This window comes from Paroedura picta, chromosome 4, assembly GCF_049243985.1.
Source record: "Paroedura picta isolate Pp20150507F chromosome 4, Ppicta_v3.0, whole genome shotgun sequence".
Classification (NCBI taxonomy): Eukaryota; Metazoa; Chordata; class Lepidosauria; order Squamata; family Gekkonidae; genus Paroedura; species Paroedura picta.
Genome location: NC_135372.1, coordinates 116445695 through 116451694, shown reverse-complemented (window position 1 = coordinate 116451694; position 6000 = coordinate 116445695).

Sequence of the window (6000 nt, the reverse complement as noted above, 5' to 3'; positions counted from 1 at the left end):
GCTCTGACAGGACTGTTTTGTGAGAACAGCACTATCAGGACTGTGACTAGCCCAAGTCACCCAGCTGTTTGAATATGGAGCAGTGGGGAATCATACCCAGCTCGCCAGATTAAAAGCCGCTGCTCTTAACCACTAGACTAAGCTGCTATGTATGAAGTAAATATTCTATATGAAGCAAATATTCCATCTGTTAGCCAAAAGTAGAATACATTGTTTATCCACTTCTGCTTAACAGATGGAACATTAAAGCTTCAATCCATCCCTTACAAGCACATATTTATAGCAGGTGTAAGAAAGTGTTTGCAATAAAGTTGCAGGCAGATTTTGCTCTTCCTCTGCTGTGACATAGAGCCCCCAAGATTCCTGGAGAAAATCATCACAGCTACAAAACAAAAACACAATGTGTGTTGTCAAAAGAACTTTGTATCCATTTTGAATCTGATCCCTAAATATTTCCAAGATCCTCCTTGCTTTTGCAAATTACATGGGATTGGCACAATCCAGCACCCACTAAAAATTTTAGTTTCATTTTTGTGTGGATTCAGACAAATGCTAACTTTAAAAAAAAATATTTTTTGGCCCAAGTATATTTTGCCAATATATGTATGTAAATGACAGCATTTTGAAAATGTACGGTTTCATAGTTCATTGGGAATCTCCCCCCCTCATGAAATATTAACATGAAAAATTGCTTGTATATCAAGAACCAGAAACCTACGAATTTGATCTCAGTTGGGGTCCCACGACTCCCCTCCCACCCTCCCACAGAATTAAGAGAATCAGGCAATTTAGTTTTTGATTGTGGTTTTAATGTTGATTAATCTATTAATTTATTTCAATTCCAAAATTATATTTTGTTTTCTATGTCATTTATATTATTGTGAACTGCCCTGAATCTCCAGAGAGAGGGTGGCAGATAAAGGTCACAATAAATGAAGAAATAAAAGCCCTGTGGTGTGAGCTACACACATCATTCACTGTTGTCCCCTTCTTCTTTTGCCCTCGATCGCTCCCAGCATTAGGCTCTTCTCCAAGGAGTCCTTCCTTCTCATGAGGTGGGCAAAGTATTTGAGTTTCATCTTTAGGATCTGGCCTTCTAAGAAGGAGTCAGGGCTGATCTCCTCTAGGACTGACTGGTTTGTTCGCCTTGCAGTCCAAGGGACTCGCAAGAGTCTTCTCCAGCACCAGAGTTCAAAAGCCTCAATTCTTTGATGCTCAGCCTTCCTTATGGTCCAACTTTCACAGCCATACATTGCAACTGGGAAGACCATAGCCTTGACTAGACACACTTTTGTTGGCGTGATGTCTCTGCTTTTTAGGATGCTGTCTAGATTTGCCATAGCTTTCCTCCCTAGGAGCAAGCGTCTTTTAATTTCTTTGCTGTAGTCCCCATCTGCAGGGATCTTGGAGCCCAGGAAAATAAAATCTGTCACTACCTCCATTTCTTCCCCATCTATTTGCCAGGAATTGAGAGGGCAAGGTGATAGCCTTGCTGAACTCCTTTCTCAATTTTGAACCAATCAGTGATTCCATGCCCGGTTCTCACTGTTGCTTCTTGACCTGCATATAGGTTTCTCAAGAGACAAATAAGATGCTCTGGTATTCCCATCTCTTTAAGAACTTGCCACAATTTGTTGTGTTCCACACAATCAAAGGCTTTAGCATAGTGAATTAATCAGAAGTAAATGTTTTTCTGGAACTCCCTAGCTTTCTCCATGATCCAGTGTATGTTGGCAATTTGATCTCTAGTTCCTCTGCCTCTTTGAAATCCTGCCTGTACTTCTGGAAGTTCTCGGTCCACATATTGCTGGAGCCTAGCTTGTAGAATTTTGAGCATAACTTTGCTAGCAATGGTGCGATAGTTTGAACATTCTTTGGCATTGACCTTCTTTGGGATTGGAATGTAAACTGACCTTTTCCAATCATGTGGCCACTGTTGAGTTTTCCAAATTTGCTGGCATATTGAGTGTAGCACTTTTACTGAATTGTCTTCTAAGATTTTGAATAGTTCAACTGGAATGTTGTCACCTCCACTAGCTTTATGGTTGCTCAGACTTCTTAAGGCCCATTTGACTTCACATTCCAGGATGTCTGGCTCCAGGTCAGGGAGAGGAATGGGAAGGCGACTGTAAGCCGCTTTGAGCCTCCTTCGGGCAGGGAAAAGCGGCATATAAGAACCAACTCTTCTTCTTCTTCTAACTACCCCATCGGGTTAATATATGTATTGTCCCTCAATTTTCTAGTTCTGTTTAAAGCAACCCTAGTGCGATGAATGTATCACACGCATTCAATTAACTAAGCAGTAAATGTCTTGCAGACTTGTATAGCCTGGCAGTTCTGTAAGCCAGAAGCCTCAGGTAATAAATCTTGTCTTAGGGGCTAATGTTCTCAGGCCAACTTGCAATGTATCTTCTGTGCTGCCCAGGGGTACATGGGCCTGGTTCTGATTGGGAAGCCAAGAGAAAATTACAATTTTAAAATTCTACCTATGACTCAAGCAATAATTAATTGCAACAGTTTTCTTTCCCACTATTTCTTCTATTTTAGGATTTTTGGAGTCAGGTCAGAAATTACATATTTTATGTTGTGATTAATTGTACTTTATGGTGTGTATTTTAATTACCTGTACCACCGTGAAAGGCCATTTGGCCAAAATGTATCTGCTTTTAACATTTTTTTCTTTTATTATTGGCTGTGTATTATTTTCTGATTTAATGTACGTAAACCCATTGTTATTTATGTTGCTATTAGGCCTGGTAACAACCTTCTTGATTACCTGATTTGGATTGGGATCAAGGCATACAGGGAGAGGAGGGCTAAGGACCCTGACCTTCACATCATTTTCCAAACCCCAAACTGTTCTGTGGAGCCACTGTTTGCTCTCATGGTAGATCCAAGTTTACTTTACCTTTTCCCTCCAGGATGAACAGTACTTCTCAAGCTGACCCTGGGATGTCCCTAGACGCAACTCTGTAATGCAAGGTTAAAAAAGCACTGGCTGATTCTACAGGACTTTCATAGGAACCACTGAGATATATGGGGAAGCACACTGAATGCACGGGAAGTACAGCTATTAAATTCTACTGCAGCTTGATTCAAAGAGTTTTAAAAGCCTAATTTGGGCTATTGCAATTTCTCTCTCCAATTGTCAATAACTGCCCATTCAAATCAGACAGAGCCTGAGATCCTAAAATTGAGATGAGCTCAGATCACATTAGGGGAGTTTAACAGATAAATTACTGATGCTTCTCAATCCATGCGAGATAATAGGCCTGTAATTACTTTTGGTCTCTGTGCAACATTATATTGACCATCAAAGTATTTCAGAGTATCTGAAAACCTTTATAAGAGTGCCCTCTAATGGTAAGCATTTTTTAAAAAGCAGGAAACCAACACAAATATGACCCCCCCCCCAACTGCCTTTCGGGACTGTCTGTAATCCTTGAGCATTTTTAAGATTCTTATCCTGCATTTCAATTGGAAATTCTCCAAGACAGACTACAATAGGCCTTTTCAGTGGCAGCCCCATGTTTATGGCACAACCTCTCTAGGCCAGCCCCCTCACTCACCTTTAGGAGGACGTTAAAGACAGCTTTACTCATGACAGCACTTGTGTGTTTTATGTATTTTATTTTATTATTATTATTTTACATTGTAAGCCATCCTAAGTTCCTAGAAGGTAGAAAGGTGATCAATAAATGTTTTACATACATAAACGGAAAATAAATAATTATGTCAGATAGAACTCAATCCCGGACTCATTATTGCAGTGACAGAGCAACATCATTCAAATTCACATTTTTAAAGGGTTGACTGGCTTCTGCACTTCAGGCACACTCACTTGCCCTTCAGCAAAGGAATCTTCAGAAAACCAGATTTCACCTTTTCAAGCAGGGTCCAATTAAGGGCTGCCCAATGCAAAAATGTCTGTAATTGGGATTTTCCCCAAGCCCATCATTTTGTGTCATTTGGACATTCCCCTTTCTTTGTCACCATCCTCCTTCCCCCCTCTCTCCTGCCATTCCAAAAAATCTGGCTCTTTTTTTTTTAAGTGATGATCACATTACAACGCTGTTTCTAAGTTTTTAAAAAACAGTCTTGCACAGCAGTGTTACAGTGTTATAATGTTATAACCCAGGTTTTTAAAAAAATTATATTCAGGACACTTCCTGGGGAAGGGGGGAAGCAATCAAAGGTCCAGAATGGTGAGATTATGGGGGCACAATGAAAACAAAGGTGTGAGCAGGCATAATTTTGCAAAAAACACATTTTTTTTGAAAAGGGGAAGTGAGCAAAGCATGATGGGATGCTGCCTCAATCAGATTCAGTGCAGAAATCTTATCATGAATTTCAGCTTGGGAAATATGGGGAGGAAAGCCCAAATGTGGAAACACTCGAGTCAACTCATAGCATCCAAAGGACATCCAAAGTGAGGCTAAAACAAGGTATGTCTCCTAATGGGGAAACGGTCAGAGATAGTTGGAGTATATACTATTAAAATAACATTGCTGGTTTTAACAGCTGGGGCCATGACTTTCATGAGAAGCTTGTTTGGACTGTGCTGTTTTCATTCCAGAGACTTTTTAACCTTGTTTCCACATGCACAAGCTTTAACAGGGGATCTGGTTTATATGCTGAGGTGATGTGAAAGACCTCTCCACTTTACACCATGGAGAGCTTTTTCTGGTTAGAGGAGACAACCCTAACCATGCTTATAGCAGCCTGATTCAGGATCGGGCAATTTCATGACGGACTCTGGAATGTTCTTCCTAGGGGAAAAAGGAGGAACACGATTGCTGTCTTTAAATATCTGAAAGGCTGCCACTAAGAGGAGGGCAGGGAGCTGTTCCTCCGTGATGGGAGCCGTGGTGAGAGACTAGGTTTAATGGTTTCAGGAGGCTTTCTATATCTGAACTGGACAAATTGCTGAGGTCAGTGAGGGCTACCACTTGCTCCTTTGCCCCTTGTCCATCATGGTTGCTCAAGTCGAGCGATCAGCAGATAGGTGAACCACTGATATTGTGAACCTCTCCCTTTCCCTGGGAGAGTTCCCTCAGTGGCTCAAGGCGACGGTGGTTTGCCCTCTGCTGAAGAAGCCATCTAGGGACCTGCGGGACCCCACCAACTACGGCCCAGTCTCACATCTTGTGTTGCTGGGGAAGGTGGTTGAGAGGGCTGTGGCGGACCAGCTCCTGGCATTTTTGGAAGAAACTTTGGCCCTAGATCCATACCAGTCGGGTTTCCGTCCTGGCCATGGCGTGGAAACCGTGCTTGTCGCCCTGATGAATGATTTCCGGCGCCAGCTGGATTGCGGTGGGTCAGCTATTCTTGTGTTCTTAGACCTGTTAGCTGCATTCAATGTGCTTGACCAGAGCTTTTGGACACAGGGATAGGAGGAACAGTTCTTAAGTGGCTGACCTCCTTCCTTAAGAATAGGTCCCAGAGGTTTGCTGTGGGAGATGAGTTGTCTGACTCCTTTGCACTCCCATGTGGGGTGCCACAAGGGGCAGAACTCTATCCTATCTTAACATCTATATGAACCCTCTTGCCCAGTTGGTCCAGAGTTATGAGGGCTGGGTTGTCATTAGTATGCAGATGACACCCAGCTTTATCTCCTAATGGGAGGCCGGCCGGATGTCCCCCCAGAAACATTTGCCAGCTGTTTCGAAGCAGTGACTGGGTGGATCAGGAAGAGTTGCCTGAAACTCACCCCCTCCAAGACAGAGGTCCTGTGGCTGGGTAGGAAAGAGCAAGAACAGGAAGCACGACTTCCCTGCTTGGATGTCATCTGTACCACAACCCAGGAATTTGGGATTAATTTTTGATGCCTCCCTTTCTATTGAGGCTCAGATCATGAAGGTAACCTAGACTTCATCTCTCCACCTGCGCCAAGCCCAGCTACTAGTGCCCCACCTGTCCCCGGCCACTGTGATCCATGCAATGATCACTTCCAGGTTAGATTTCTGTAACTCGCTCTATGTGGGCCTACACTTGTCCCTG